The sequence below is a fragment of the Electrona antarctica genome, assembly GCF_951216825.1.
Source record: "Electrona antarctica genome assembly, chromosome: 17".
Lineage (NCBI taxonomy): Eukaryota > Metazoa > Chordata > Actinopteri > Myctophiformes > Myctophidae > Electrona > Electrona antarctica.
In genome coordinates, this window is record NC_136798.1 from 26,330,299 (window position 1) to 26,341,902 (window position 11,604).

Consider the following 11,604-nt stretch of genomic DNA (forward strand, 5'->3'; position numbering starts at 1 on the left):
GGAAATGTCACGTGTGACCAGCAGGCCTATAGGAACTCATATTTTTCAAATCGGTTAAGAACAACCACGCTATCTTTGTGAATTATTAATAGTCCATGAGCCAGTGGCCCAAATCTGGGGTCATCGGTATCATCTGGGGGGTATTATTCTCATGGTGATTTTTGGGAAGGCCAATTTAGAATGGAATTTAGAATATTTGTGTATTTTGGTATGTTCAAAATAGGGACAGTGGGGTTCATGTGGTTAATTACAAGAACCGTGTACCCTTCCCTCAGTGGTCTCATCATTGTCTCACCGAAAGTATAGCAATGAATGTCTGAATGTATATTACATTATATAATGCACATTGATTGAGCTTGATCACAAGCTCAATGAATGCATCCATGCTACTTGTGTATATGTGGCAGTAAAACGGGCTATAAGCGGCTTCTGTTCTCATCACCGTTAGAAACAGTGGTTGGAAAATAAGCTATAATAGTATGATTAGGCTTACTTTTTGTCTATTTCCAGGAGAACTTCCTTCATAATTACAGAGGTAATATTCAAGTTTCCTCCCGCAGCTCCTGCGTGTTGTCTCATGATTTATGTTTCTTTAGAACTGCTACGAATAGAAAGCGCTGGGATTAGGCTGAATTGTCAACGCGACCTCATCAATCAAGTTCGATATATTACTAAGGGATTCCTGATATCAAACACTAAATCAGTGTTTCCCAAAGTGGGGTCCGTTTGTCCGTAGACAAATGCATGTCAAACTGGGGGTCCTTGAAATTAAACGGGTTGAGAATCACTGCTAGAGCTGTAAAAATCCTCTCTTATGGGGGTCCCTGGCACATCTTTTCAAATAGGGGTCCGCGGGCTAATTAGTGTCAATTTGGGGGTCCTTGACATGAAAAAGTTTGGGAACCACTCATGCCCTAAATGATTTCCACAACGGAAGAGGAGTACCAATCAAGTGTGAAAATGTAAGGGGCTTGAGTTATTAGAAAGGTGCACCTAAATTATAGTGTTGCAATGATAGGACATGCACGGCCACGTGTGCCACGATCTGACTGGCTGAAACTGGTTCAAAAACCACAAATATGCAGACTTGGTTTTAACTTTCCCAGACATGGGTCATGATGAATAAGCAAACAATGATGCACTTTCAACTTCCGGTATACCTATTTTGAACATGTAATTATAGGCAAAAATATTCACGTAAAACAAAATTCACATTCTGGCCAATCACAATTTGCGTCCTCACTTTCGTCTTCAATGGCATTTGTTTGTGTTAGGACAATGTTTGTGTTTACACACACCCTCAAAGCTGGACATAGGAGGGGCTAGCGCCTCTCAAAAATATTGAAAACCAAACTGAAATAGAACACAAAAAGTCAAAACTAATATGACTGATGTTTTGAGGGGTCTAGCCCCTCATATGTCCATCTTTTGGTGTATGTGCACCTACTTTGTCCTACACAAACATTAAATTCCCATTGACAATGAATGGACAATTTTACATATCGTCACCGTATTAAACTAATGGCCTAAGTAATTTTTTGCCGAAAATGAGTTTTTGGCCTAAATCAACTCCTGGTGATGCTGGCCATCTCTGGTAAAATCGCCTAAGCCCTAACGTAAAAGGCCTTCCTGTTACACCCTATTAAAAAAATGGCCTATGTCAAGAGTGAGACTTAGGCCATTTTATTTTGCCTAAGTCATAATAAAATGTGACTTAGGCCATTTTAACACACCTTTCAAAATGGGAATAAATGGGACTGAATGGGAGTGAATGGGAGGTACTGCTACTTTGGGACTGATAGAATGGGAGTGAATGGGAGTGAATGGGAGTGAATGGGAGTGAATGGGAGGTACTGTACTATGGGACTGATACTATGGGAGTGAATGAGAGTGAATGGGAGGTACTGTTACTATGGGACTGATAGAATGGGAGTGAATGGGAGTGAAAGGGAGGTACTGTTACTATGGGACTGATAGAATGGGACTGAATGGGAGCGAATGGGACTGAATGGGAGTGAATGGGAGGTACTGTTACTATGGGACTGATAGAATGGGAGTGAATGGGACTGAATGGGAGTGAATGGGAGGTACTGTTACTATGGGACTGATACTATGGGAGTGAATGGGAATGAATGGGAGTGAATGGGACTGAATGGGAGTGAATGGGACTGAATGGGAGTGAATGGGAATGAATGGGAGTGAATGGGAATGAATGGGACTGAATGGGAGGCACTGTACTATGGGACTGATACTATGGGAGTGAATGGGACTGAATGGGAGTGAATGGGAGGTACTGTTACTATGGGACTGATACTATGGGAGTGAATGGGAGTGAATGGGAGGTACTGTTACTATGGGACTGATACTATGGGAGTGAATGGGAGGTACTGTTACTTTGGGACTGATAGAATGGGACTGAATGGGAGTGAATGGGAGTGAATGGGAGGTACTGTACTATGGGACTGATACTATGGGAGTGAATGGGAGTGAATGGGAGGTACTGTTACTATGGGACTGATAGAATGGGAGTGAATGGGAGTGAAAGGGAGGTACTGTTACTATGGGACTGATAGAATGGGACTGAATGGGAGCGAATGGGACTGAATGGGAGTGAATGGGAGGTACTGTTACTATGGGACTGATAGAATGGGAGTGAATGGGACTGAATGGGAGTGAATGGGAGGTACTGTTACTATGGGACTGATACTATGGGAGTGAATGGGAGGTACTGTTACTTTGGGACTGATAGAATGGGACTGAATGGGAGTGAATGGGAGTGAATGGGAGTGAATGGGAGGTACTGTACTATGGGACTGATACTATGGGAGTGAATGGGAGTGAATGGGAGGTACTGTTACTATGGGACTGATAGAATGGGAGTGAATGGGAGTGAAAGGGAGGTACTGTTACTATGGGACTGATAGAATGGGACTGAATGGGACTGAATGGGAGTGAATGGGAGGTACTGTTACTATGGGACTGATAGAATGGGAGTGAATGGGACTGAATGGGAGTGAATGGGAGGTACTGTTACTATGGGACTGATACTATGGGAGTGAATGGGAATGAATGGGAGTGAATGGGACTGAATGGGAGTGAATGGGACTGAATGGGAGTGAATGGGAATGAATGGGAGTGAATGGGAATGAATGGGACTGAATGGGAGTGAATGGGAGGCACTGTACTATGGGACTGATACTATGGGAGTGAATGGGACTGAATGGGACTGAATGGGAGTGAATGGGAGGTACTCTTACTATGGGACTGATACCATGGGAGTGAATGGGAGTGAATGGGAGGTACTGTTACTATGGGACTGATACTATGGGAGTGAATGGGAGGTACTGTTACTATGGGACTGATACTATGGGAGTGAATGGGAGTGAATGGGAGGTACTGTTACTATGGGACTGATAGAATGGGACTGAATGGGAGCGAATGGGACTGAATGGGAGTGAATGGGAGGTACTGTTACTATGGGACTGATATAATGGGAGTGAATGGGATTGAATGGGAGTGAATGGGAGGTACTGTTACTATGGGACTGATACTATGGGAGTGAATGGGAATGAATGGGAGTGAATGGGACTGAATGGGAGTGAATGGGACTGAATGGGAGTGAATGGGAATGAATGGGAGTGAATGGGAATGAATGGGAGTGAATGGGAGTGAATGGGAGGCACTGTACTATGGGACTGATACTATGGGAGTGAATGGGAGTGAATGGGACTGAATGGGAGTGAATGGGAGGTACTGTTACTATGGGACTGATACTATGGGAGTGAATGGGAGTGAATGGGAGGTACTGTTACTATGGGACTGATACTATGGGAGTGAATGGGAGGTACTGTTACTATGGGACTGATACTATGGGAGTGAATGGGAGTGAATGGGAGGTACTGTTACTATGGGACTGATACTATGGGAGTGAATGGGAGGTACTGTTACTATGGGACTGATACTATGGGAGTGAATGGGAGGTACTGTTACTATGGGACTGATACTATGGGAGTGAATGGGAGTGAATGGGAGTGAATGGGAATGAATGGGAGTGAATAGGAGTGAATGGAAGTGAATGGGAGTGAATGGGACTGAATCGGAGTGAATGGGAGGTACTGTTACTATGGGACTGATACTATGGGAGTGAATGGGAGTGAATGGGGGGTACTGTTACTATGGGAGTGAATGGGAGTGAACTGGACTGAATGGGAGTGAATGGGAGCTACTGTTACTATGGGACTGTCACTCCCATTCATCCCATTCACTCCCATTCAGTCCCATTCACTCCCAAAGTATCAGTCCCATAGTAACAGTACCTCCCATTCACTCCCATTCACTCCCGTTCACTCCCATTCACTCCCATTCAGTCCCATTCACTCCCATTCACTCCCATAGTAACAGTACCTCCCATTCACTCCCATTCAGTCCAATTCACTCCCATAGTATCAGTCCCATAGTAACAGTACCTCCCATTCACTCCCATAGTAACTACCTCCCATTCAGTCCCATTCCCTCCCATTCACTCCCATAATATCAGTCCCATAGTAACAGTACCTCCCATTCACTCCAATTCACTCCCATAGTATCAGTCCCATAGTAACAGTACCTCCCATTCAGTCCCATTCACTCCCATTCAGTCCCATTCACTCCCATAGTATCAGTCCCATAGTAACAGTACCTCCCATTCAGTCCCATTCACTCCCATTCAGTCCCATTCACTCCCATTCAGTCCCATTCACTCCCATAGTATCAGTCCCATAGTAACAGTACCTCCCATTCACTCCCATTCACTCCCATTCACTCCCATTCAGTATCAAATGTCTTTGTGCTCTGATATTATTTTAAACACTGATACTGATACTATGGGAGTGAATGGGAGTGAATGGGGGGTACTGTTACTATGGGAGTGAATGGGAGTGAACTGGACTGAATGGGAGTGAATGGGAGTGAATGGGACTGAATGGGAGCTACTGTTACTATGGGTCTGTCACTCCCATTCACTCCCATTCAGTCCCATTCACTCCCATAGTATCAGTCCCACAGTAACAGTACCTCCCATTCACTCCCATTCACTCCCGTTCACTCCCATTCACTCCCATTCAGTCCCATTCCCTCCCATTCAGTCCCATTCACTCCCATAGTATCAGTCCCATAGTAACAGTACCTCTCATTCAGTCCCATTCACTCCCATTCAGTCCCATTCACTCCCCTTCAGTATCAAATGTCTTTACTGCAGAAGTAATTTGGCCTAAATAAGGTTTATAATTGCCTAAGTTAAAATGGCATGTTCAGATATTGGCCTAAGTCATTTTATCCTTACATGTTACATGATTGACATACACCTTTATTTGTATGTCAATAGTCATATTTTTTCATATTTTTGGGAATTGAAATAATTAAGAAATATAATATATTCTACATTTGGCACAGTTTTTTGTGTTTCCTGAAAACCTTGAAAAAATGACTTAGGCAATTAGTTTAATAAGGTGACGATATGATGATAAGAGCTCCCCTCACTTCACACGGGTGTGATTTTATTTATTTTTGTCTGGAAATTGCAGACCTCATCTTTTCACCATGATCTGACAACTGAATTTATGTGATTGGTTAGCCGATTTGCTCGTCTACATATGACAATGACATTTTCCTTTCATTGTCAATGGCATTTAATGTTTGTGTTGCCACAAATTTATGTACACATATGACGTAGTGTAGTGTACACATATGACGTACACATATGACATAGTGTAGTGTACACATATGACGTAGTGTAGTGTACACATATGACGTAGTGTAGTGTACACATATGACGTAGTGTAGTGTACACATATGACGTAAATTCTCCTTTCATTGTCAATGGCAAATTGTGAGACGTGACGGGACGAAAAGCTGTACATAGGAGGGGCTAAAAAAAAAAATCACACTTGTGTGAAGTGAGGGGCGCTCTTATCATCATACATCATCACATTCCGTGCTCAGCCAATCAAATCATCACATTCCGTGGTACACACAAAGATGTGTATACTCAAAAATGCAGATCTGTAAGCGTATAAACGGTTCACGATGCGACGTGTTGTGTGCGGTTCACTTTTTAATTGGTTAAGTGGCTAGCTGACATAACATGGTACACACTAAAGGCAGAACAAGCCAACACTTGTGGACATGATGCATTCGCAGCCATACCGCATGCATGCTTGCGCGCGCGTGCATGTGTTGTGTGTGTCCAAGTGCATGTACACTACCCTCACATCATACGATGGGACAATACCTCTAGTGTAATGAGCTGTGCCAGTGGGAGGGTTGTACATGCATGCTAGATGCTTATCTCATGTGTAGGCTGAGGCCGTCATCCGCAGAGAGAGGGGGCTGATCTGATGTACATACAGCACAGTGCCGATCAGAGCACACAGTACACTGCAGTGTACATCCAATCCATGCTGGTGGAAACCAGCAGGACCTTCAGGCTTTGCAATGGTACCTTGTTGGTACGTTCGCACGAGCAGATGCAAAAGATTCACAGATGCAAAGATACACAGCATATTTGTTGATTTGTCGCTTTATCTGTGTTATCTGTGTTTGTTCAACACGGTCGTTGACGCCTCAAGCGTGCGGATGTGTGTCGAAGAATCATGGTAAAGCAGTAAAAGCACACCCTCAAGTGTAATATTGCGATTATACAACAGTTGCCCTTAAAAAAAACACCTCAATTTCAGTTTAACTAAGATATTCGATAGAAATTCATATATTTTGTTTAATGCCGGATTTAGTCACGACGACGACCGCAATGTCCCAGGCCAACTGCTAGCCTAGCCAGACTAGTCTCAGCTGGCACAAAAAAATAAAAAAACAATTGTTTCGCGCTTCGTAGCGTTGCATCTGTGTGTCTTTTGCAGCAGCTACAAACGTTGGATTTGCTTCATAGCTTCACGTCGCTGGCTTCCAATGACAATGAATGGTAGACTGTAACTTTGCATCTGCCTGTCTGAACGCAGCACATGACCTCAACGAGCAGGACTGTGGTGAAAAAATAAGGCATTGCACCTGGGATTCCTTGCATCAATTCTCTATGTAACTCGAGTAGGGGAGCAAAAGTTGATCGAATGGATCGATTTAATCAATTATAAAAAAACGTCAATTTGTATAAAATAACCGATTTTGGCTAAAATAGCTGTCGCATTGCAACACATGAGTTTGTAGAGAGGCTGTTTTCTGTCTTTGCTGCTGCAACGAAAATCCACATTCCTCATGTGGCACAGCTGATACGTGCATAAATTAGGTTATCAAAGGTTAGAGGAAGCAGGGCTTTTTATTTAGATTGTATTTCATTGTTCGTTAGCGGAAACAAATAAAAGTAAGCAGAATCTATACAAATGAGGCCTTTAGCAGCACCAACATATCAAAGGAATAAGGAATGCAGTCCAACCACACTAGACTTCCTAATCATCATTCTGATCCGATGATTATAAATAGCCATCATCTGCTTGAAATAATTTACAGATGGAAAAAATATGTACCCAAATAAAGGAAGTTCTTTCGGCCTTGAAATGAGAGCCAAGAATAATCATACCTCAGTGTTATTTTCTAGATTGTGCTTACACAGCTTAGAATTATAATCCATTCTGCAATCACTGTTGGGACTGGGAGGCTGGCTGATTTGCAACGTCCTTCTTTGGCCCAGCTAAAACTAACCCAACTGTGGGAGCCAGAGGCCCTTTCGGCCGGCCCAGGATCTCTCTCACACTTTCCAGGCACACGTGCTGACCTGTGACATCATCACACAACTGCTGCCCGTGACCCCCGGAGTGGTCACCTGCATTCACGCCGCAGCGCGGCTGTCAACGCTCATTGGCCGGCTCGAGGGGAACAGTGTCACATAATCAGAGCCGTCACCGTTGAGGGATGTCATTAGAAACGGCTGGCTGAACCTCTATGGCCGGCTCAACGCCGAACCTCCAACTTCCCCGGACTAGCATTGCCTGCCTCCCCCCCGTGACCCCCCGTGAACCCCCGGGCCTCAAGAGCGTTAAGCATATTAGCACTCGGCCACAGAAAAAAAAGAAAAAGAAAAACCGCTGGCTCATTCCCTGTCCCCAACGTTGCATGCTGTCCCACAGACTGGAATTAAAAGCATTTGTTCAGCACCGGCAGTGTGGAGCGTGGAGCCACCTCAGTGCGCCTCCTCTCTCACTGAGCATTGAGCCTCCTCAGTGCGCCTCCTCTCTCACTGAGCATTGAGCCTCCTCAGTGCGCCTCCTCTCTCACTGAGCATTGAGCCTCCTCAGTGCGCCTCCTCTCTCACTGAGCATTGAGCCTCCTCAGTGCGCCTCCTCTCTCACTGAGCATTGAGCTTCCTCAGTGCGCCTCCTCTCTCACTGAGCATTGAGCTTCCTCAGTGCGCCTCCTCTCTCACTGAGCATTGAGCCTCCTCAGTGCGCCTCATCTACAATTTACAATTCAGGCATTTAGTGGACGCTCTTAATCCAGAGGGATTCACATTAAGCAAGAACAAAACATGGCGATACATCATATACATAAAGACTTGTTATCATGAATCATACGTAAGCTAAGAACATAACAGTGGAATATCTATATAATTAAACTATGCTTATATACTATATGCATTATGTAGACTGCTGTCTACATAAAATGCTATCTAAGTTCCTCTCTCACCGAGCAAAGAAGCTCGGAGCCTCAGTGCGCCTCCTCTCACTGAGCATGGAGCCTCCTCACTGCGCCTCCTCTCCTCTCAGTAAGCATGGAGCCTCCTCACTGCGCCTCCTCTCCTCTCAGTGAGCATGGAGCCTCCTCAGTGCCTCCTCTCCTCTCATTGAGCATGGAGCCTCCTCACTGTGCCTCCTCTCCTGTCACTGAGCATGGAGCCTCCTCACTGCGCCTCCTCTCCTGTCACTGAGCATGGAGCCTCCTCACTGCGCCTCCTCTCCTGTCACTGAGCATGGAGCCTCCTCACTGCGCCTCCTCTCCTGTCACTGAGCATGGAGCCTCCTCACTGCGCCTCCTCTCCTGTCACTGAGCATGGAGCCTCCTCAGTGCGCCTCCTCTCCTCTCAGTAAGCATGGAGCCTCCTCAGTGCCTCCTCTCCTCTCAGTAAGCATGGAGCCTCCTCACTGCGCCTCCTCTCCTCTCAGTAAGCATGGAGCCTCCTCACTGCGCCTCCTCTCCTCTCAGTTAGCATGGAGCCTCCTCACTGTGCCTCCTCTCCTATCAGTTAGCATGGAGCCTCCTCAGTGCCTCCTCTCCTGTCACTGAGCATGGAGCCTCCTCACTGCGCCTCCTCTCCTCTCAGTTAGCATGGAGCCTCCTCACTGCGCCTCCTCTCCTGTCACTGAGCATGGAGCCTCCTCAGTGCCTCCTCTCCTCTCAGTGAGCATGGAGCCTCCTCACTGTGCCTCCTCTCCTCTCAGTGAGCATGGAGCCTCCTCACTGCGCCTCCTCTCCTGTCACTGAGCATGGAGCCTCCTCACTGCGCCTCCTCTCCTGTCACTGAGCATGGAGCCTCCTCAGTGCCTCCTCTCCTCTCAGTTAGCATGGAGCCTCCTCACTGCGCCTCCTCTCCTCTCAGTGAGCATGGAGCCTCCTCACTGCGCCTCCTCTCCTCTCAGTTAGCATGGAGCCTCCTCAGTGCCTCCTCTCCTGTCACTGAGCATGGAGCCTCCTCACTGCGCCTCCTCTCCTCTCAGTTAGCATGGAGCCTCCTCACTGCGCCTCCTCTCCTCTCAGTTAGCATGGAGCCTCCTCACTGTGCCTCCTCTCCTGTCACTGAGCATGGAGCCTCCTCACTGCGCCTCCTCTCCTGTCACTGAGCATGGAGCCTCCTCACTGCGCCTCCTCTCCTGTCACTGAGCATGGAGCCTCCTCAGTGCACCTCCTCTCCTGTCACTGAGCATGGAGCCTCCTCAGTGCGCCTCCTCTCCTCTCAGTGAGCATGGAGCCTCCTCAGTGCCTCCTCTCCTCTCAGTAAGCATGGAGCCTCCTCACTGCGCCTCCTCTCCTCTCAGTTAGCATGGAGCCTCCTCACTGCGCCTCCTCTCCTCTCAGTGAGCATGGAGCCTCCTCAGTGCCTCCTCTCCTCTCAGTTAGCATGGAGCCTCCTCACTGCGCCTCCTCTCCTCTCAGTGAGCATGGAGCCTCCTCAGTGCACCTCCTCTCCTCTCAGTGAGCATGGAGCCTCCTCTCCTCTCAGTGAGCATGGAGCCTCCTCAGTGCCTCCTCTCCTCTCAGTGAGCATGGAGCCTCCTCAGTGCCTCCTCTCCTCTCAGTTAGCATGGAGCTTCCTCACTGCGCCTCCTCTCCTCTCAGTGAGCATGGAGCCTCCTCAGTGCCTCCTCTCCTCTCAGTGAGCATGGAGCCTCCTCAGTGCCTCCTCTCCTCTCAGTGAGCATGGAGCCTCCTCAGTGCCTCCTCTCCTCTCAGTTAGCATGGAGCCTCCTCAGTGCGCCTCCTCTCCTCTCAGTTAGCATGGAGCCTCCTCAGTGCCTCCTCTCCTCTCAGTTAGCATGGAGCCTCCTCACTGCGCCTCCTCTCCTCTCAGTGAGCATGGAGCCTCCTCAGTGCCTCCTCTCCTCTCAGTTAGCATGGAGCCTCCTCAGTGCGCCAGTGCGCCTCCTCTCCTCTCAGTGACCAAACTCTTCTCCCTTCTGGCCCCAAAACTGTGGAATGCACTCCCCGTTGCAGTCAGAACTGCGGCATCACTCCCAATCTTCCGCCGTAGTCTGAAGACCCACCTTTTCAGACTCCATCATGGCCCATAGCACTTATCCTACCCCCTTAGATAGCACTTTTTAGACTTAGATAGCATTTGAAACAGACTTATAGCATGTCATGTAGACAGCACAATAATTGCATTGTATATAGTCATAGCACATCATAGTAGCCTACATATGTATAGCATAGTATAGTATATATGTATAGTTAATATGTATAGTGTCATTATATATAGATATGTTCTAGTTACGTTCTTAGCTTACGCATGTTTCTTGATAAATGCATTTTATATATGTGATGTATTCCCATACTTTTGTTCCTGCCTAATGTAAGTCGCTCTGGATTAAGAGCGTCTGCTAAATCCTAAATTGTAAATTGTAAATTGTGAGCATGGAGCCTCCTCAGTGCCTCCTCTCCTCTCAGTTAGCATGGAGCCTCCTCACTGCACCTCCTCTCCTCTCAGTGAGCATGGAGCCTCCTCTCCTCTCAGTGAGCATGGACTCTCCTCACTGCGCCTCCTCTCCTCTCAGTGAGCATGGAGCCTCCTCTCCTCTCAGTGAGCATGGAGCCTCCTCTCCTCTCAGTGAGCATGGACTCTCCTCACTGCGCCTCCTCTCAGTGGCACCACAGCCTTTTCAGTCAGATGTGAAGTGACAAGAGTTATCGTCACAAGGATGTACAGCTGCAACTATCGATTATTTTCTTAGCGATTATGCTATTGATTACTTGTTTTGATTAATCAAATAATCAAATTAATGATTAACCAATTAAGCCATACTTTGTCGTACAACGGTGTCACGCTAAAATAAAAATAAAATACAAGCTCACAACACGTTGCATGTCATGGGCTAGAAGCTCTGCAATTTTCTGTATTTTCTTAAT